Below are 23705 nucleotides of genomic sequence, written 5' to 3' on the forward strand. Positions count from 1 at the left end.
TGAAATTATTTGTAAGACAAAAAAGTGCATTACTTGGAACAACTTGTGCTATGGTGGCCTCGGACAAATTCTTACTGCTATTTCACTGCTATACACTTTTTTCAAACTAGCGTTTCTCTAGTACTGGACAGCTTTAAAATAACCGGAAGAAGCCATGGTGGCATATCATAACTACAGAATGCAATTAACGTCGCTCTGAAACGTCTACTATATTTTGTATTTATTATAAAAAAAAAAAAGAAAACAACTTTCATGCAACTATTTTACAAGTTAAACTAACAAGATTTACCTTAAAGCGAAAATAATTTTCTTAATCTATTTAAAATTGTTTCAATTTATGTTTGCCGATATTAATTATTACAGAAATTATTTTCTAAAATTACTCTAAAGAGTTCAAATGTTTCACTTGTTTCATTTCTTAAGAAATTCGCTATAATTTTCAAATGTCAGAAAAAACGTGCTTAACATAAGCATGTATCGGACATGTGTTGGAGAAAAGGCGCATTTCAATTCACTATAATTAAAAAAATGAAATGTGCACTGCTCAGTATAGTTTTCAGTTAGTTTGTTTCATAATCACATTCTGTAGCTATAACGTATACTAAACAATGAATAATTGCTCCTGAGGTTAAATACTTAAATACTACTTAATGATTATTTCAGGAGAAAATTAGTTTAAAAAAATCAAAGAGTACTAATTCACGATTGTTGAGAAACCAAATTTATGGTTTACAAAACCTCGAATACATAAGATGCACACCCATTTAATTTACAGTAGAACTCCATTAATTAATTTAAGATTATTCAGCAGCGTATAATTACGAAAAAATTGCATAACCGCTTAATTTTAAGTACATACAATTTTAAGTAGAAAAGTAAATCTAAAATTTCTGTTCTTAATTTAACAAGTTTTGTTTAGCAAACACGAAAGGGTAATAAAAGTATAGAAGAAAATTATATATGTGAAAGGCGGACAAATGGACATAGGGGCTGATGGATAGATAGACCTATCGATGGATGGTAGGGTGGACAGACCGACAGGTGGCGAGACGGACAAGCAGGCGCATGAACAGATGAACGGATGCACAGATCGACAGGCAGGCAGATGGACATACGGACAGATGGCAGTTGGACATACCGCTATTCCTAAATCGATTCACAATTGAATACTGAGTCTGAAGCTTCATACGGAATATTGCAAACGTTTTCACAAAACGAACATACCGCCTCCTCTTCGATGGTTAGGCAAAAGAAAGAAAGAAACTTCAAAGTTATTGTTTATAATTAAAGTCACATTGTTTTTAATTACAAAAATGCATTTACGTGATTATGCCTTTTGGCCCTAGAGACGAACTGAATTCATGTTCAGTGATATTCACTCACTTTACAGAAAGCTTTTGTATGCAAATTCTATGGTATTAAAACTTGACACAAAGGCAATGAAAAGGATGACAGTGAAGTTTATATGATTTGGCAGAGACTCTTCTTGAACATTGATTAGGGCCTTGACCACGTAACAAAGCTGGCAGAGATGGTGTTAAATTTCTATCGAAATCTTTGGCTAAATCTACAATGATTAGGACAGAGCTTAGCTGTCATGGTACGAAGTACACATAACGGTCTAAAAGGATTAAAAATCAATGGCAAATCACAGAAAATACGAACATATAGTTCAATAACAAAGGAAACTTAAGTATATTTTACAAAAGTTTCAAGTGATCAGAGCATGAATGGACGATCCTTCATCCTCCTGGTGTAAGCGCTCCTAGGGTGCATCGATAAAGCAATTGCCTAAAAACCTTTATTTGAGTATATACTCCAATGGCAAAGCTGAAGAAGCTTAGAAAAGTGAAGCCGATTAAACCGCGAAATGATAAACTTTACATGGAATTTCGATGGAGGGAAAAACTCCTCTCAAATTTCTGATAGATGAGAGCTCATTAAAAAAAATTCGGAAAGTCCTGTAGGAGTGGTCGTTATTTCAGCAGACTTGCCACAATCAAACGAAACCATCACTCTAGGATGCTATCGACAATTGGGCCAAAAAACGAACGCAATATTTCAAAAGTTCTCATACGTTAACTTTTAGCATCATGACGATGGGCCGCGTATGCCAAATCCCGCTAAGTGCACATTAACAACACTATATTTTGGAATGCGTTATCATGCCCGTTGAATTATTTCTTTCAATTAATGCTGGGTTCAATCGATGAGTTCAAAAGACCGAAAGTTCTTTCGGCACAGCTTTCGTATTTTCTTAAAAAGATTCTAAATGCAATAGGTCAAGGAGGGCAATGCTTCGAGAATGAGATTCTTTTTGTCGTTGTCGTGAAGCAGGCATTTTATTTTGCAGAATAACAGGCGAAGAACCGCTTCTTCAGCCGATATATGGAAAAGTCCTTTTCATAGAAATAAAAACAGTAGATAAGAGCAATGCCAAAAGAAATGAAAGACGGGAGATGTCTCCAAAAAATTCGCCAGCCGCCGGGAGGAAAGGACTGAGCAGCTTAGAACGCTTAGTCATGCATTTTTCCTAATTTGTGAAATCATTTAAGAATTATTCCCTATATGTGAACGGGGCAAGAGAAAGAGATGTGCGTAAGCCTTTACCGCCTAAGCTCTCACTGCATGTACGGCGAAATGCGGTCGCTTCAAATTGCGATTTAAACCCGCTAACACCCACTTGGTAGTCGGGCCCTCTTCTCTACTCGGCTACGCGGTGGCCCAAATATATAGACAGAAACATGAATAGAGGGCGGATGAAAAATGGGAATGGGGAGAAGCAAATGTGAAAGAAAATGGCAAGGCAAGCATTTCAAGGAACTCTTAAAGATCGAACAAGAAAAGCAAAAATGAATCAGACCCTAAAGGAAACAAGCTTAGGTCTAGACCGATTAAAAAGGAATAAATTATGATTAATCTTAAAGTTTACGTTAAATAAAAAAAAAATAAAAAAAAAAAATAGACAGAATAGAAAAAAAAATAATCGAAGAATAGCAAGTGGCTGATATATGTGTAGCGGTAGTTCTACATGTCATTGCATAATATTTACAACTGAAAAGAATATATTAAAGCCCAACCCAAATTACCATTAATAAGTTTTAAGATGAATTCGCCAACTTAGTTAGCAAAATTGGCTTTAATACGTACGCAAGAGATTTCTAGTCAACGGATTCTTCTCTTAGAGAGCAATAACAATAACAATAAGAAATGGGAAACACTTAAAAAATTAACAATATTTTATTATTCATCGACATTTCCATCTTCTTCTTCTTCTTCTTCTTCTTTATTAAATTCAGATTTGTGTTACAATTGTTATTTTAATTGTTTTTCACATCCTTTTTCTCTGTAGTCGTTGAAACTAAAAAAATGCCATGCATTTAAAGTTAACTGACTGCTTACGCTGCCTGAATAAAATCCTGTTTTCTTATTTTGTGCTCGAATTCATTTTCTCTTGTTTTATACATTTTTCTTTCTTTCTTTTCAAGAGCAAATCAAACATCTGAGACACTGAATACCATTACAATTATGTGTAGCCAGGCATAGAAGAATGGTTGAAGAAATCGGAAATAGAAGAGAGAATGGTGTGGAATTTTCTTTTAATACATTTATATATATATGTATGCGCAGTTGTTCACTTTTATTGTTGTGTTACCATAACACACAAATTACAAAGCATTGTAAAATATTTAATTCAACACCATTACCAGAGAGAAATGCTGAATACTTAAATGATGGAATGATATCGTTGGCATGCTGTAGAACAATATATATGTATATGTGCTAGCTTATAAATGTTATGGATACGCTCGTGGATTGCTGTAAATGCAAGCTAATGGCATACTAAAGTATTTCTATGATTTATATTCAACTTAGCTAGTAACGCAAATACATTCCTATTATTGTTATTATTCCTGAGATTGGTGTATAAATCTCTTCTACTTTTTCTTTTTTTTTTTTTTTTTTTGTTTTTTTTTTTTTTGTTTAAACTGCACTTATTTCCATTAGTGGAAACAAACACTTCCTACGTTATTTCATTTTCATTGGCAAGTTAAACCTTATCAATAAATTAGATTAAGAGAAAAACTACGGTTTATTTCCTGACGTACATAACTCAGTTATTGATAGCTTCAAGAGTTTTACAAGTAAATTTTTTAAATATAAAAATAAACTTTTCATAACAAACGAAACTAGAAGGAATCGATATTACATTGTGTATGTGCCGCTCTCTCCAATTCCTTACATTTATAGTTTATTTTGGCAGAAAATATAAATGGATTTGCAAAGTTACCCCAAACAATTATACACAAGTATCATTGCTGTCGAAAAAAGAGACAAGTGACGGCTGCTTTCCTCTTCCTTAACAAAATCTAATCATAAGCGTAAAAAGTCATCCATCAAAGCAAAACAGAAAATATGCACGAAACATAAACTCTGCCAAAACCCATTCAATTAATATACAATAAAATGATAAGGACCGCATACGTACGACTTAAGGTCGAATGGAATGGGCATGGCAATCGTTATTTCATTTTAGGAAACGAAATGTAAACATCGCTTAGAGAAGCTAATCAATGCTGGAAGGGATTACTTACACTTTTAAATTAATCGAATATTATATATAACGCATCTGTGTCAGCACTGTAACGTTATGCCATGACTACTAAGGGGTTAAAAGGCTAGGTAACTTAAAGGAAGACCAAAAAGGGATCCTTAGAATTTTAAATCCCGAAGACAAACAGCACCAAAACTCGGGTCTTTCACCGTTCACAGCTTTTGTCCAAAGAGTTTAGGTTGATGTCAATATAAAATTTTCTTGAAAACACAGTCTAGTCTCCCTATTTTTTTTATTACAAATATTTAAAACGACCTTCACCGTGTCAATATATTAAATTTTTTTAATTTGTATATTAGCGCACTCGACATCCGCTGGCAGGTGACTAGAAAACCGAATCGGGAAAATTTCGAATGTGTCGGATGTCCTTTGCTTGTAGATGGCATTGTTCGTTCTAAAGAAAAGCGAGTGACCCTAATCCCAGAATATCCTTTTTTGGAATATATTTGCTTATTATATAACACTATCAACTCTTCTTTTCCGACAAACATAAGTTTTAAAGGCATGCTTTCTTCTTGGACTCGATATTTGTTTTTATAATAGGTGGCTCATGTAAGTCTAGTAGAAGAATCGTCCGTCCATTATTTCCTTAGGAGTAGCTGCACGTGTGGTTAGTTTCCCTTCTTTTACAAGTGACATTAGAAAGCATCTCATCGGCAACGTTTTCTTTTTGCCCGTACCATACAAATGGAAGCCGTTTTTGCATTGTAATTCTGGAGATTAATGTTGGAAATGCTAGGCGACAAAGTTCATAGATAAATCGAGGCCTACCATCAGCATATAACTACCGGTTTACCGACATTTATCGTGTGGTCTGTTACTAGCTGTTAAAGTCGGATGAGCAGGTTAATACTAAACACTCCTAACAACAATTAAACAAAACTGGTCCGCGATACTTTGGAATCATTCAACTGAGAAGTGCTAGCGGATGCGGTTTACTCACTGGATTTGACTGCGTCTAGTTACTATTTCCTTGCATTGCTGGAACACGCGCTTGCTTAGCAGAGCATTGCTTACAACAATGTACGAAAATGACTCTATATATAACAGATTCACCTCGCAAAGATAATAGTTTTTTTTTGGCGGGACATCTACAAATTGTCAGATAAGTGAGAAATATTCATAGCTAGCGATGGGCAATACATCGAATTAAATATTTTTTATCATTTTCAAACAAGAAGCGCATATTTTATATATAAATATTCCGACTTCATATTCACAAATGCGTAGTGCGTGTTCTTAATCATACGATCGATATGATTCTGGATCGATTTAGCTTTTGTCGCACATGTTGATGAACAACAAAATGTCGTGTCGAAATTTTTACTTCAAAGACGCAAGTTGACTTTAAGGATGATAATTATCCGATCATAATCACGCAGACAGTAGACAAGAAATACCGGAACTTGTGAATATTTCTCCGTTGAGGGAATAGCATTTTGCATTTTCTAAGTTATGCTTTGATATACATCTCTGTTAGGTTTTCTTGATATTGTCTTATGCTCTTTCGTTTATATACCGCGAGCGGTACTGTTGTATTACGATTGTCCATTTATGCGTATTAAACCGAAAAGGATTTAAGGTAAACCCATCGTTTCTTATACCAGCCGATTCAAAATCACTTTCCCGGTGTTGTTTGTCTATATGTCTGTTCGTCCGAAATCTATCAACGTATTTTTGCATAATTCCCGAAATATTTTGACGAAATTTACTACATTGAACTGTTTCGGATCGAGAATGTATACCATTGAAAACGATCCGGATTAAACGATTTTTACAGTCGTTCTCCATATATAGCCCCATTTGAAGAAAGTTTTTTATACGATAATAATAAATGCACTTCTTATTGCTTCTTGACCGAGTTATGAATACGAAATATTTAAATCGGTTGGAAAAATTTTTTTGCCATCTTTCCCATAAAACCTTTCTTTCTCCTTATATGAGAAAAAATTTATTTTCATTTCTAAATATTATTACGCAAATTGGCTCAGAATAAGCCCCAAGTTTGGGTCCTTCTCCTATCTAAATGTTTGTTATAACCACCAAGATTGCTCCCTTATTACCTTCGCAATCCGAGAAAAAATTTTTAATCCAATTTAATAGTAATAGTAATCGCTAACTCTGGCTTTGGACTGAACGTGAAGGTGATTCTGAAAAATATCCTAGGGTTTCGGAAATATCTTCATTGGCTAGAAAGAGATAAACGAAAATATGAAAAAAATTTCGGTGTTTCCCCGAGTTTGTTTCAATTTCGTCTGCACTGCGAGCGTATGTGTAGGCAGATCAGAAACATTTTTTAATCCTTGCTTCTCAACCGAACAAGAACCACATAGTTCAAATTTCAACCTCCTACCTGTTTTTTTGCGACTCCACATGACGCGGGCGAAAGCGACCCACATGAAATAAGTAAATGTCTTGGCTAGAGAAAAATTGACTAAGGGTTGTTAAAGGTCTATCCGCACACAAGTCATTAGAAAATATTCGAAAATTATATGCTTTTTTAAGCTCCAAAGTTCAAAGAGATCATAATAACCCATGCGACAGCTCTAGTGTTAACAGCATTTATAACATCCCGCTAATCAATGACAAAGTTAGAGAGTATTTTGGAATATTTGAAAGTTAAAAAATCTTGAGTACAATTTTACAACCTGATTTGGAACGATCATAAACCTTATATGGAGATGTAATAAAGTCGCTTTAAAATAAAATCCTAACCCTGACCTAATTATTTAATAATGATAAGTTTATTATTATTATTATTATTGTTTTGCTTTTCTTTTTTATAAATTTTAATGTAATTCGCATAAATATACACAAAGCAGATAAACACTATAAAACCAACAACCCATATAATCGTAAAATCGATTATCGAACATTAAAAGCAAAAATGCAAAAGACAATACAAGTCCACCCACTACTCTGCAGGTACTTACATCTTTATATAGAGAGTTACATTTTTTAATACTTCAAAGTGCAACAAGACAAACTATGTCATCATCATCGTACTAAGACGATGACGCAATTTCTTCGACTTAAACCAAAAGGGGGGAAAAAAAAAAACAAAATTCAATGAAAACAACACGAAATCGATGTATAAATGAAACGCAGCGCCTTTTTTCTTCGTATTGATCCATAATAATAATAATAAAAAATTAGGAAAATTGCGAATATACTGTCTTTCACCAAAGTCGGAGAAGTTTATTTTATACGAAACGTAGAGCCAGCAAATTCAAACGAAACGGAGCGACGACAACATAGGTGCATAAGTGTATAGTGTCAGAATATTTCCACTTTAAAGCATAAATAATAACAGAAAAATGCAAACATACGGGTGTATATAATAAGAACAATGAAGGTAACAATAACACTAACAGCTAGAACTATGACATAAAAAAAAAGGTAGAAAAGAAAATTACGTTATAACGCGTTTAACGGATTAGGCAGAAGACACATGCAAGGCATTCCAATAACTTTACTGTCAGCAGAGGTATTCGCCTTTATATTATATTATAGAACAGACACAAAAGGCATTATTTCTCCTTTAAATCACTTAAAATAGCTTTCAACAGATTGAGGCTTTTATTAGTTTATAAAAAATAAATAGAAAATTCCTCAAGGCATTATATTAACAATAAAAAAATTTTTTTTTAAACAGAACTATGTGGATCTCGAAAGACCACCTGAAATAGTTAAATGACAATAAATGAAGTATATGGCAAGCTAGGCTTAAGCTTAAACGATTTTAATATCCTTTCGGAGAAAGGAAAGCAACGTAAGATGTTAAAATTGAAGCCCGGTATGGGTTCTCAAGAAGATTTAACAAACTTTCTGGCTACGCTTACGAAAATACCATCGGCCGAGATAAGAGGTACAAGTTGCAAAAATTCGACTGCTTCAACACCAAATACTTTCTTGACCTTTGTTGAGTAAAAGTTTGCTCGCCTAGCAGTCATAGTTTCAGAACTTTGCACCGATGCTAATTACCGATCAGTCATTCATCTTTTAGATAATCTAGAGCCTACACTACGTCTACCCAATTGTAAAATATAATACATCAGGTTATCAATTGAATAGTTTTACGTCGGACCGGGGGTCGGTTTTCTACGTTAAATTCAAACACACATTTTTTTTTATCAGCAACTATTCGCAACCTTTATTGTGCAAATTTTCAAGGCCCGATCGATAGGAAACAATTTCATCAGGCAAAACTTTCAAACGCTTCCGTATTGTACTGCCAAAACAATAAGTTGTACGGTTAGCTTTGTCTGCTTCGAACAGACTATATGGGACCCAATTACCTAATATGCTTACTTTACTAATCTGCCTCAAATGTTCTTGGATTGGATCGACTAACGGTTGATTCGTTACGAGTGTTTAACCACTTCTCGATTATCTGACATAGGGCTGGTTCCACTTCGGAAAAATAACTAACGAATATCTGCAGAAACAGCATTACTTTCCGGTCGCCCTATTACTATCGAGATTTTAGCCTTACTAGCATGCATATGAATCTACTTGACGAAATATAAACATTACCTAAGAGAAATTTCTAAAGTCATCGTTGACGATGCACTAAAGTATTTATTTAAATAACCTTCGGCTTCGTATTCGGTTATAAAAATATTATTTATATGAAAAGAAAAGAGATAGAAAATATTGAAGTTATTAAAACAATATAAGAATATGAAAATTCAACACTCGTTCGGTTCGAAACAAAAGTATTATTATCTTCATGTCGCATACTATCGTCAGATATCGGTTTTACATTATTAAAAGCAATTATTGATAAATCTTACAAATACACATTTTGAATATATTCAGTGAAGAAAAACTTGTTGCCTCAAGATTTTTGCATTTCTTTCTTGAATGGTCATACAAACCACTTTCTTTATTGGTCTAGTCCAGGGATTCCAAACAAATAATATCAGAAAACCCAAAAAAAAAAAATTTATGGTATTTTTTTTTTGTTTTTCGATTATGCGGCTATCGGGACATGTAGTGATAAGAAAGGAGCCTGAAAGAGGCCTGATTGGCCATATAAGCTCATGAATCACAACCTACGCCACACCAAAAAAAAAAACGATCTAGTGATCTCTCACTCACTCAATCTCCTTATCTCTCACTCTGTCTTTCTCTAATAAGGTAACGGAGTTGCTGCCATAGTACACTGCTTTTCCGCTTAAAGGTCGACCATTTTGCCTAAAAAGGTACAATTTGCACATAATTCACCGAGAAGAACCCCAGCATCCCCTAAAAATAATAGTAATTGATTGTGGACGAAGTTTTGCATTTTGGAAAAAAAAAGGGAAAAATTGCATCCACAGGCAAGGACAGGAAAGCGATCTTGCTCAAATGACTTTATGAGCAAATATATTACTTGAAGCACAGCAATCGGATGAAGAAGTCTAAGTCAAAGTAATTTGCGATGCGTCTGTTATTGTATTCATCGATTATCTTGACAAAGGAAAAATAATGGCAAAAATTTTTTGTTATGGTTTGTTAATAAAGCCGATGGGGACTTGATTTAGGTGGCTGACACATAAGGAAACTGATTGAATTAAACTTTGACTTGTAATATGAACCTCTTTCTCTTCCAACTGATGGTATCAGAAATTGTCATCTGTCATCATAAATCAATAAACATAAAAAATATATGAAAATTTCGATAATTTGAGAAGATCCTCCAGAATTAGTTCACCTAGAGACGTAGAAATGAAAGTCAAATTTTGATAAAAAGAACAATTGAAATTTTCGAAATTAATCTCTAACTAGTAACCATATGGTAAGCCTAACGACATGAATTGAACGTAAGTTGCTTTTCTTCATCCTATTCCTTACACACTTCTTCGTATTGCCGCATTAAAGGTTTTTGTTTTTTAATATTTTCATATGTTAAATAATACTCCTATCCTATTTACCTCTATAGTTATGAAGACATTTACGCCAGTCACGCAATAGTTTTATAGAAAACATATTTGTTTGAGCTAAAATTATAACTTTATTGCATTATACCATCAATAGATCAAAGTTGAAGAATATTTGCCGGGGGTAAACAAATGCACAGCTAACGTTCACTTTGTTGTTCATTTTGTAGTTCTTATGAAGAACTTATCTATAATTATTTGATGCTACTCTTGAAAAGCCATGCAATGAATTGAAACCCATTCCTTTCCAAGCTCAATCTTTTAACTCAATCTATTAATCAAGGCGGAGAGAAGCTGAGGTTTGTGTCTTTGCTAAGTTACGATTTAATTATGATCGCAAAACCCAAAAAAAGAAAAACCAAGTTATTGCTATCAACTGTCATATACACAGTTACCCTACAAACACTGAGAGGCTCTAATGTACAAATCGAGTTATGACAATTCCAAGAACTCTCAGTTATGACAACTCCCAGCTTCAAATTTTTGATATGTCTTGAAGAATGCTGAAGCCTATCAGAAAAACTGAACTTCATTGCAATGTTCAGCATCCCAAATGTACCCGTCTCTGTCTACATACGACACTAAATTAATTATCAAAAATTTTAAAGAATTTACCCAACTACAGTCTTAATGGTTTTACTATATTTTAGCATCCTTTACGCTGTGTGAATTATCCGCAGTTATGTTAATCCTTTAAAATATTTTATTAGATGCTTGCAAAAATTTTGATCAAAGACTTCCACATATATAAATGATAAAGAAATGGGAAATACCAGCGTATACAAGGGTTGAATTTGATGCCTTTGACCGTCCTCTACACAAATTAGCAGTTTTCCTTCTTATGTTATTGATTTATTCAGCGTACGTCGATACTAACCATGGAACGCTCAAAATTCTTCATTAATTTTGTTGTTTATTTGAAGAAATATGCTGCCAAAGCCCACCAATTTCTTGATCTTGCTCCATCACATACCAGTTGTCGGTTTTGGTTCCAACGTTTAAAAGTGGCGACACGACTTAACTGAATATGCAATTTTTTGGCCACTTATTGTAAGTGTTATCCAGGATGCACTGTTGCAGCTTGAATGGGAAGTTCTACCACATTCAGCGTACTCACCGGACATGGCGCCTACTACTTATGACTTATTCAGATCGATATAGCAGGGTTCGCAAAATTGAAAAAATGGAGAAAATGGGTCAGTGGGCGATCGCTGACAAATCAATATAAGTTCTTTCAATATGACATCGCCATGCTGCCTAAAATATTGTAAGAAGTTGTAGGAAAAGGCGGAAACTATATTGATTAATATCTATGTTGTACCAATTCTCCAGAATAAAGTTTACAAGGACCTTAATGTGGCTTTATATCGAACCATGTCTTGCAAAATCCGACGCATTTCTTCAATCTTTCAGTGTCCACTAACATGACCGCTAGTAGGTTACCTGGCGTAATTGCTAAATCGAGAGATAAGAAAAGTTTGTTTCTCAAAGGTGTCCAAGCCGTACAGACACCCCGTCGGTTACGCTTTGACACTGTTCGCATGCGTTCTCTTCTCGTAAGTTTATTTGACACAAATAACTCGAAAAATTTTGATGACCACTGAACAATTAAATTAGGAAGAAATTAATTTCTCCGTGTCTTCTCTACACCCATTGCTTTACGTTTGGTAAGAGGATGCAGACCCACCTTTCCAGTTGTGTTCACATCGCCGCTGCACTCCATCAACATGCTCTGCCAGATGGCAATCTTAGTCTGCAGGCATACGTAGCTACTCCTTAAATAGTAACCCGATAAGTATTCCGTCCGTCTGTCTTTACGTGTTTTTGTCTATGCAATGTCTGTGGTAAACATTCTTAAAGAAGAAGTTATCTGCTTTAAATTTGGCAAAAGCTTTGAAAGTGCTTGTAGACCGATTCGTATGGAAATTGGGCCTAATCGGCCAAAAGATACGCCCACAGGACAATATAAGCTAAAACAACCTCTATTTTCTAAATTAAAAGTATTTGCTTTTTGCTCGTTACTTAATACTGCAACAAATAGAATGATAAAAATTTGCATTTGTATACTATGGACGGTTCTGTAGCACCTGCATAGAAATGGAAAATATCGGTCACGCCTAGTCAACATAACAGAATATTGAAATTTAATTCTTTTGTCAAAGCCTTTCCACGATACAGAAAGAAGCCTTAAAAACCATATAAACCCTATATATTACTGATTAATCTCAAATCTGAATCGTTCTACAAATGTTTGTCAGTCCGTCTGTCTATTAATTATTGTAAGCGTACTGATGTTCGCAAAAATGGGGATATCTGCTTCAGGCACACGATATAAGTTTTCATTTTTATTTCACTTAAATGGAAAAATCAGCCACACCCACCGAACGTTATAAAATATGAAGATAAACGCATAATATGAAGATGACAGATAGTTGTTGAAGAACCTATCTATTTTCTCCTACAAATTAAGAAGGAAGGAATTAAGTTGTCAACTTTTTAGCATGAAAGATGCCGGGCCTGCTATCTACCATCCCAACTGTATATAATTTTCTTACTTGTTTTTCTTTTCTTATTAATTTCCTTGCTTTAATCAACTCTTGTTCCTTCTATTTACATAATTAGTTACAATTCTGCAATATCCGTAATTTGTAATTTATTGCAAGTAACAAAGTTGTTGTTGTTATTATTGTTATTGCTTTTTTTTTCTTTTTTTATTCCTGTTATTCTTACAATATTAGTTATTAGTTAATAGCCATTCATTGCCACTGTGTATAATGAATGGTATCCGTTATCATGCTGTCATGGTCGGATTCTCAATGATTTCTAATTGATTTAATTTAGTTAGAATTTCTTCCTTATTTACTTCATGGCTGGTTGTTAAGATGATTTAATTAATTGAACTTAACAATGTTTAGCCTTAAAACAAAACTATTTCGAATTAATGAAATAGCGTAATTTACTTCCTCGCAAAGAAGCAGCTCGTAGAGCTGATATATAAAAAAATAATAATTTATTTATGAATAACTCGTGCGAAATATTAAAAATCTTTTGCTCTGAGAAGATATAAGAAATGCGCTAAAGCAATGTTTGATAACATAGGAGAACGAAAACTTATCATTACGTTAAAGCGAACCTTTTATCGTATATTGTATCTATGTGATATTATATTTTCGTGACTTGGCAGCACTCTACAGGTAATAGGAGAAACTTGACAATCTGTTGATTTATTTATCTCTATTTTACTTATCTAAAGTTTTATGGCAATTGTAGGCGAACTCTTTGTTGAATTTCATAAAAGAAAACTATAGTGCTTTCGCTAAGAGCCTTAGTCGAGAGAAAGCTCCTCACACTTTTAACGTTGACGTTGAATTCATTTTTTTAATTATACACGGATTCACAGATCAATTTTGTCGATTTCGATTTTTATTCGACAAACAGAAAGAAGAACGGACGGAATTACTGGATACATCGATTATGTATCTGCATTGAGTAAGTAGAGAATTACCTTGTATCCTTATACAAGCTCTGATACTGCGATTTCCTTGTAATAGACGGGCGGCACTCTGTGCCTAAAGTCTCACCTCTTTGTAGATGTAGCTATCCGCTTATAATTCTTGAATTTACAAACTGGATGTTTATCGACAAAGAGGGTTTAAGACTTACTCTCTATAACTTTTCGGAAGCCTTAGAAGATGTTCGGAGTGAGAATATTTTTCTTTTTCTCTGCTATGGAGGGCTTAACACCGCTCAGTTGTAAAAGCACGCTAAAATAGCCGTGGGCCACTGTCGGGTGTGTGCACGTGCTGTACATGTGTCGTGTTCTAAATCGAATACCGTAAGATCGCATTATTTTTTCTATAGATATTTGCGAAACCATAACTTCTCCACGTGATAATATTATCCTTAAATTTGACGTACGAATACCAGTTATTTGGGGGCAGTTTTTAAGATCTTTAAATAAGTCGAGCTCCAAAAGTGAGAAGCGTTATTTTTTGTGCTCAGTTTAAAGGCGTGTACTGCCGAAAAGTCATGGATATGTTTTGAATGTAAAAATGTTGGAAGCAAACCAGTGAAATCATTTAGATCGAAAATTGGAATATCTTATACATCCGCATTTAGAGGAATTGGTTGCCTCAACTTAAAGAGATCGCCGCTGGGAAAGGCTATCAAAAACAACTGAGGCGGTTGTGTCATTCGCTAAAGAAAATGCTATTATAGCATGCACTGAAGACTCTGTGAAGAAATCGTTTAGCTTGAATATAGTCAAGGTAAAATTTTTTAAGCTTGATCAACCCATCAGGTGATATCCGATGGGGTGGGAATTGATATCCGAAACCCTCAGTTCAGATAATGTTAGGCTCACTCAATTAGAATAGGCTAGCACGCCACAACTTCTTTATTTCCTCATTATTTTCTTTCCCTCTTTTGATTACAATCTATTGCAATGCTTGGGTAGCGCATCTTCGTTTCATAACAAAAAAAAAGTGGTCATTACTTATACGTCCATCTAATCTACATAACGGTTTCGAGAATATACATTTAAGTTGGAAAATACATTTACATTGAAAATACCTATATAAGCGTTAGGAGATTAGAGCAGCTTATCATAATATTTCGAAGTGAAATTATGAATGAATTAAATAAGCATTGCTTCCGGTGATCACTAAATTGAAAATCAAAATCCAGAGGAATAAAACCTTGACATTTACTTTGAATTATACAATAATTGCAGGTAGAGCGAATACAATACGAATTTTATCAAAGACAAGTCTGAAAATAATCAAAAACAATTGCTGTGTTTCGTAATTGGAGTCTAAAGAGTTTTTGCATTAAAAGACTTGCATAGATAAGCTCCCCACGCGCTACTTGATTAGCGGTTTAGGATGGATGGATGGATGGATGGATATAAGTTATATATATACGAAATGAGTGAAATCAAAAAATCGCATTTCATTTCTGAACTTTGCTCTATTAGTGTTCATCCATCTAGTTATGTTAGTGCATCATGAATACAAAAACAACCTCACTGTCGTCATCCTTCATCACGCATTTAAGTATATACAGTTGTTATGAAGAACAATATCTACCTCTGCGTATAATGGCATATAGGCAAACATGTTTCATATAAACCTTGCACTAACTGAGGTATTGTTTAACCGTATACTTTATGCTTATGTATAAGACATAGTATATATATATAAATGCATGTATATATATGTATATATACATATATATATATACATATATACATATATATATGTGTGTGTGTATGCCAGGCTATGGTACAATTTTAAATTGGGTCACAAAGCGAATAAACAGACGCACACAGATGTGAGTGTGCATGTGTGTCGTGTGCTTTTATAAGGTATACATACACATTAATTTTTTAGTCCTGAGTTTATATCAAGGATACAAACATGAAAATACATGACGGAAATTGGAAAAAAACGACAACAACAACAATAACAATATTATACATAATAAAGTAAAATTAATGAGACAAGAAACACAGAAAACATAACAGAAAAAAAATAGGGAAAAAGAAAAGAAAACCGAAGAAGAAATAAAAATTTATAAAGATTTAAAGATTTGTATGAAAAAAAAAAATTAAAAATTTTTTATAAATAATTTTTTGTTTTCCGTTTTGTTTTTTTTTTTTTTTTGCAGAACCGAAGTAAAGTTGAAATACAATAATATTTGTTTTTATTTAATTGAACACCGAATCCGATTAATACGTGAATCAATGATTCGACCTTGTTTACCTTTTGCATCGTAACTATGTTACACACATAAGTCTTGATATATATGTCATAAATGTAGAAATTTTTTATTATCCTGAATATTTTATGTCTTCGAGCAGATTTTCCAACGGATGTGACATTTAAGCGAACGGATCGAAATTTAATAAAAAATACAAACAAAAAAAAAACAAAAACTTTAGAACATTAAAATTTTATTATTTTTTAATTAAGTTTAAGTAAATTTGATTGTTGCTATTGATCACTACTTTGTGAAAATAATTGATTGAAATGAGAGCAAAGAAAAAAACAAAAATTGCTTTAATCCCTTTTACTCTCACTTACATAACAATGACAGAAAATTTAGTTACTTTTAATTACATTGGTCTTGCTGAAATGCATTAATAATTAATTGAGTAAACGAACTTTTTTTCTAACTAATTATCTGCAGCTTTTTTTTCTCTCTTTTTACGCCCACCACCGAACGATGAGGGTATATTCATTTTGTCAAAACGTTTGCAATGCCCACGATGAAGCATCGGAAAGAAAATCAAATTCTAAATCGATATAATCATGTCCGTCTGTCCGTCTGTGTAATGTTTGTTGTAAACATTCTATTGGCCGCAAAAATTAAACTATCGACTTCAAATGTAGCAGAAACATTGTGAGACAACAAGTGAGAACACCTCTATTTTTCAAAAGCAATAAAAAATTGGTCTTTTGCTCTGTACTCTGTAAACTACAGCACATAAACGTACAAAAATTTGAGCGCATATTCTATAAGTGATGCAGTAGCACCTGTGCAATAACCGAAAGAATGTTATAGTGTAGCAAAGTTCCATTTTATTTTTAATACCAATATAACGCGGAGAAAGAAGCTTCAAAAAATCCCCTGAAGTATATAAATTCTTGCCCAGTTTTAAATTTGGAATGTACGTCTGTCCATCTTTCTGTCTGAGCAACTGCGTAGTATTTGTGGCAAACGTTCTACCGTTAGCGAATATGACGACATCGCCTACAAATTCGCAAAAGAATTTGGAAGTGACCTCAACTTTTCCAAGGACATGCCTACAACGCCACGTGCCTATGCGACAAATGTGAAAATAAACATTTTCAAATATCAGCCGCGTCCACTTCATGTTATAGGGCATGAAAATTTATTTCTACCCCTTTTTTTTTTTTTTTTTTGGGATAACGGTGATGAGTATAAAAGATTCGGTCAAGATCGAATATGATTTCCTTACTTGTGTTTCTTATACATAAAATTCAGAGGTTAATTGCAAATTAATGTTCGAAGAGAAATGAAGCAAAGTTTGTAAAGAGTGTCCAGGAAAAAACTCTTTCCCTGTCATAAGCATACGTTTTAAAAGTCACGAACCGACAGGACCGTAGATTCCCAGTTACAAAGAAGGAACGTTCAGTAGAAAACTGCCAACAACGAACGACTTCACCATATTTCTTAAGCATCTTAAGCTTACCTAAGGGGTGGTAACGTTAACTGAGGCTAATAAAACATGACTAATGGGATATTCAAGGCAAACTAAAAACTCTTGACTTCTAGATGGTTCTTAAACCATATGTTTTCAAGAAACTTTGTTTCTATAACACGGCCAATTATTTAGGAAGTGTCGCCTATAAGGCGACGAAGATCACAAAGAGAGGAAGTAACCGTAGTCTGAGAGATTTATGTGGGTACATGTAACCCTTTTTTTACACGGTCTTTTTCACACGATTTTGAAAAAAACACTGTTCACTGTGGGCAAATACACTTTTTTTGCACGAATTTTTTAGTCTACCACGAATCCAAAAAAAAAAAAAAATTTTTCCTAATCGTTTCTAATTCTAATAATGCCCCACGGGAACGTACAAATGCAGCAACAAAATACAATTGAGGAAATACTGCGATCAAAAGTCAATAGTTTATGCTCACACATGTCTTAGTGATTTGCTCTATTGCTACTTCCACGCTAATAACTTTTTCTTGAAATTCCTCATTTGAATCAAACCCGAGAGTTGTGCTAGACACACCCGCTTTACCATATAGCAAGGAATTCCTTGGAAATTGTTTTTTGTTCCTAATTTCAATTTTAATATATTGTATTTACTTAAGGGCAGAATTTTCGCTGTACACTAATTTTAATTTATATTTATGCCCATTACCGACAGACGAGGGCTATAATCATTTTGACAAAACGTTTGCAACGCCCAGAAGGAAGCATCAGAGACCCCATAAAGTGTGTACATATTCTTGATCAGCACGAAATTCTGAATCGACTCAGGCGTGTCCCTCTGGCTGTCTGTCCGTCCGTATAATGTCGCTTCTACATGTTCACCTGATGACAAAAATGAATTCAAATTTAGCAGAAACATTGAAAATGCTTGCACCTAAGTTGGTATTGAAAATGGCCCAACCAGTTGAAAAAACAAGCCTACAAAACGCCCACATGCTCATACAATAAAAACTGTGAAGTCTTTTGCGTTCCATGTCTTCTGCTTGTTTCTCATAAAATACACACACCACAAAATTTTCCCTTTTGCTTTGAGAATAGAAATAATCAGAAGCGCCTACCGCGTTTATTATAGAGTATGAAAACTTAGTTCTTTTTCTTTTAAGATCACGATGATGGATACGAAAGATTCGATCACGACAGAATATAACTTTCTTACTTGCTTGCAATAAAAGTGAATGATTTTTGTTGTATAAATGTGTAATGTGGATATCATTTTTACCTTTTTGCACGGTTTTCAATAAAAAAATATGTATAGAATTTTTTCATCCTATATGACTTTTTAAAATTGTGGAACATATCACCAAATTCACGATATATCGCTTGCATTTTTTACACGTTTTTTTGCACGGATTTCTGAGGAATACATCTACCGTGTAAAACGCAACTTGATATTCTCGTTTCTTAGTTGCTTGGCTATGCCGTAGTAGCAATAACGTGTTGATCGTCTTTCTTCATAGTTACTTTAGACTAAAAATTCGAGTGTTTTCCTGAAGAGAAATACTTCAAACAATCGAAAATTCTCCATGGTTACAAGTTAAAAGTTTTGCAAGATAAGCTGTAGCTAATATTATAACATATTCGATAGTATTGCGATTTTTCATGTCAGATTATGCTTTACGTAATGTCTCTTATTAAGCATAAGAACTGTTTTTTGTTCGTCCGATAATATGCTTTACACTTTTTTCTTTTATTTTTTACATATTTCTCTCAAGGAATGGTCAAGTTCGTATGTATTGCTCTCTCTTATCAAGCATAATAATTATTTGCTTGCTTGTCCGATAATATGCTGTACACTTGCGTCTTCTTCCTTTCTAAACCAAAAATATTCAAAAAATCCTAATTTTTAATTTTTTAAACATTGATTTGAGGGTATTTAAGAAATGTTAAGCATGCTTTCGGACGATAATTGTTTTTATCTGTACATTTATTTAATTTGTACAGTTTATATACATGTAGGATTTTGTATATATTTAAAATGTTAATCATATTTTCGGACAATGGCTGTTTTAAAAATACGTTCACACATTTATATTATATATTTTCTATTAAAATTTGTTTTGATCAATAATTGGATTTAAGGACTGAGAAAGTAGGCAACCAAGGTAAGAAGCAGACTAATTGGTTAGTCTAGTCGCTTTAATGAGGTTAAACTGTTGATATTGTGTTCTGCAGGTACTTTTAAGATATCCATGGACACCATAGAATTGGACACTCCGAAAACGATTCCTCAAATATTAGAAATTTATATTTTCACACACAAAAATTAAATAACACTTCCGGACGCACTATGCTTTTAAAACAAGAAAAGCCAGAAAATATGTGCTTTTTAGAATTTCAATTTTCGATTTTGAAATTAATGAGTTTATGGCAATAACCATATCTTAAATTTTGTTTAGGGAAAAGAGAAAGCTATAGTTATAATTTGTTTCTCAATACGTTTACGATACTTGGCTGAGAAAAGGCTTAAGCTTTTTCACCGTATATTTGAAGTATTATAAGTTAACGTTAATAAATATACAAATAATGCTTAACTTTGTAAGTGGTCGCAACAAACGGGCCGATAGCAACAATAAAATTAGCTCAATACATCATTACAATAGACGATAAGTTACGACAGACAAATCATGCTTCAATTGTATTGCATAAAATACTTGTAATTGGATTAAGTTTGTCTGCGCTCTACTCAATAACAAAAGCAAAATAATGTAAGGAATGGATAAATACACGCTATTATTGAGAAATTTACACTCCCTGATGAAAACTATCGAAATGATATATGAACTGAGGTAAAATGAAATGAAAAAAAAAAGGGAAAAAAATTCAATAAATTTCACTCCCCTCTGACATTGAAATGACATAACTTATTATTGTGCATCCGCGCAAAATGCATATTAAAGGAATAATTTATTATATTCAGTATAGAAGGATGACGATTTTGTCAAAGCTTTTGAAACACTTATGTGTCTTTGTTAGAAAGAGAGTCTGAATTTCAGCTGGTAATCTTGGATTTATTTTACAACGTCCGTCGCTACGTCTAACTCTTGAAGAATTCTCAAAAAACTGATACACTCTTAAATTCAAGTTGGAGAATGGTTATATTTCTAAACCCTTCCACTCACCTCCTTGCTCAAACTTTTTCCTAAAAAATAAGATTCTTTTTAAAGAAATTTTATTTAATAACCCTTTGCAAGCCTTTCCAAAGGGTTTTGTAATGCATAGAAATATATCTATCGGGAATTCCGTTTTTATATTCTACACAATTTGCGGTATAAGGGTCAATTAAGGTTATGCGGATGTGTGTAACACACAAACAAGACGACAGATCCACTTTGTCTACAGCGATTGATTCACAATCGCTTTCTATATATCTGTAACATTATTTAAATCGACCTAAGCTTATCTGACCCAAACGAGAGCTATTGAAGATCGTCCGATGCGAATTACTTTTTCCATCACTTCCCGTTACTTTAAAAACTCATTACAAGAATAAGTGTAGAATGCTGTAGGGTATTTAATGGTGTTTCGTGATACATTTTAGTGTTTTTATTCGTTTTTTTTTTTTTGTTTTCAATATGACCTTGCAATCACTGCATACCCCCTATTCGTGTAATATGAGATTATGAACCCGAAATATTTTCCAGATAATCAAACTCTTGAACTTGCATTATTTTAATAATTATCATAACACAGCTAACTTGATTCATAAACGCACCATATGAAAATGTTTTCCTTTTTTTCTTTAAATCTCATAAAAGAGGTTTTTCTAGAGATTTTAATCTTAAATTTTAATGCGAACCTTAAACTTTTCCTTAAGATAGTTTTCGTGCGTGGTTCGAAAACCAAGCACATCACCTCGAAATTTTGTAAAAAAGCCAGAATGCATATGCAACTTATAGCATGTATAGAATGCCGTCAACCTATGTTTAAAAGTTGTATAACATATATTATTTATCAGACGATTAATATAGCAAGTAAATGGATCTTTGCTTTATCTTGCATTTGAATCAATCATAGCAGTAACGGGAAGATCTGAGCAGATTCGAAGCACTATTTTTTCCGAAAATAATTGAACAACATGTGAATATCTTATAGAAATCCTCTCATGTTAACACGCCTTCTTAGAAAAGCATATTACTGTTTAGTGAATTTTTCATAAAAGATTAAGTTGACAAATATACCCAATACAGGCTTAAATGTCTTGTCAAAAATAACAATAAGGATAAGATAAACAGATATTTTATTGAATTTTCACAAAACGCAAAGTTTTACCACTACGCTTATATAGATATACATGTATATATATATATATATATATATATGTATATATATATCTGTGCATGTGCACATACTTGTGCAATACAAACATTTATTTCACAAGTGCGTACGTACTGATAAGTAGATGCATAAAATATATATGCGAGCTTAGTATGCAAAATATATGCATATATGCACTAATTTCTCTACGCGTATGCATATATATACAAATAAAATTTGTTTACATTTTAAAGTAAACGAAACGATAGTAAATAAATGATTGAGGCTTTAAATGCTTATACAGAACAACTTAGACGTAAGACTTGTTTACAAATAACTCTTAGAAAATGTAAATTAAAACGCATATGAAGTGTGTTCCCTATATTTAACACACACTTGCACTCAAGTAGAAAATTAGTTTTTTGAAAGAAAAAAATATTGCAAAATAGCAAAATAGCAATAAACTATAACTCAATTGCGAAATTATATTCGTGTGTGTGTGTGTGTGTGTGTGTGTGTGTGTCACAAGCTCGTTTACTTATTACATTTCTTAGTTACTTCACTACTTTAATAACATCATCAACACACTAATTAAACACTTTCATGCCTCTATGCACATTATAAGTTTATCTGAGAGTGCACAAGTGTTAGTGTTTACGGTTAAATACATCAGTTAAATAGAAAGCTTTGGCCACAATTTTACGCTCGCTTTAAACGTTTTTCAAATTATTATTGATTTTCTTTCCCTTTTTTTATTATTTTTTTTTTTTTATTTCTTCTGTCTTACTTGAAAACTTTAGAAAATAATTTTGAAAAATTCTCTTTACCTTCAAAACTGCTTTCATTAATGTTGTTGAACGATAACAATAAATGTCTTTTCTTTTTTTTTTTTTTTGTTTTTTTGTTTTTTTGTTTAATCCTTATTTCTTTTCACTTTTTCGCACACAAACAGTCTAGTTTTTCGTTTAAAGATCTTTTGCATTTAGAAATTAAAACATATTTCTATGCATTAAATTTAATTAACGATTAAGAAGATATGTTTAAATATATATTTTATTATAAGTAACCTCTCTCTGATTAGAATGAAAACTCCGTCACGGTATGTTTGCACTTCTTGTTGGCTTGTTGGCCAAAATGCGTTTAACTAACAACTAAAAACAATCCATTCATCCATCCAACCATTATGGTTGGTTAAGTAAAATGAAACCCGTAATACGTAAAATGTACAAAAGCAGTAGGAAATGAAATTCAAAAGCAATAAAACACAAACTAATGTAAAGAAAAGGAGAAAAACGAAAACTACAAAAAAACAAAGAAAAAAAGCTTAAACATCAAAGGCATGGATGTGTCTGCGTCACTGCTTAAATTATCCTATAGGGTTTCATACACATACGCAACCTTACGACTTTCGAACTTTCAAGAAGGATAAGCAACATGAATATGTTCGATATCAAACATAAACACAACATCAATGCATGAAAAATTTTTAGGGATAGCTTTGTTAAGTTTTAAGAGTTTTAAGAGTCACGTGCGCGTATTTGTTTTTTTTTTTCTTTTCTTTTCTTTTCTTTTTCGTTTAAAATTTAAATGCTTTACAAAATATTTTCACTTTCACAGAAAAAACAGCACGACATGTTCGAGTTGTATCACATAACTTAAAGTC

This window comes from Glossina fuscipes, unplaced genomic scaffold, assembly GCF_014805625.2.
Source record: "Glossina fuscipes isolate IAEA_lab_2018 unplaced genomic scaffold, Yale_Gfus_2 88, whole genome shotgun sequence".
Lineage (NCBI taxonomy): Eukaryota > Metazoa > Arthropoda > Insecta > Diptera > Glossinidae > Glossina > Glossina fuscipes.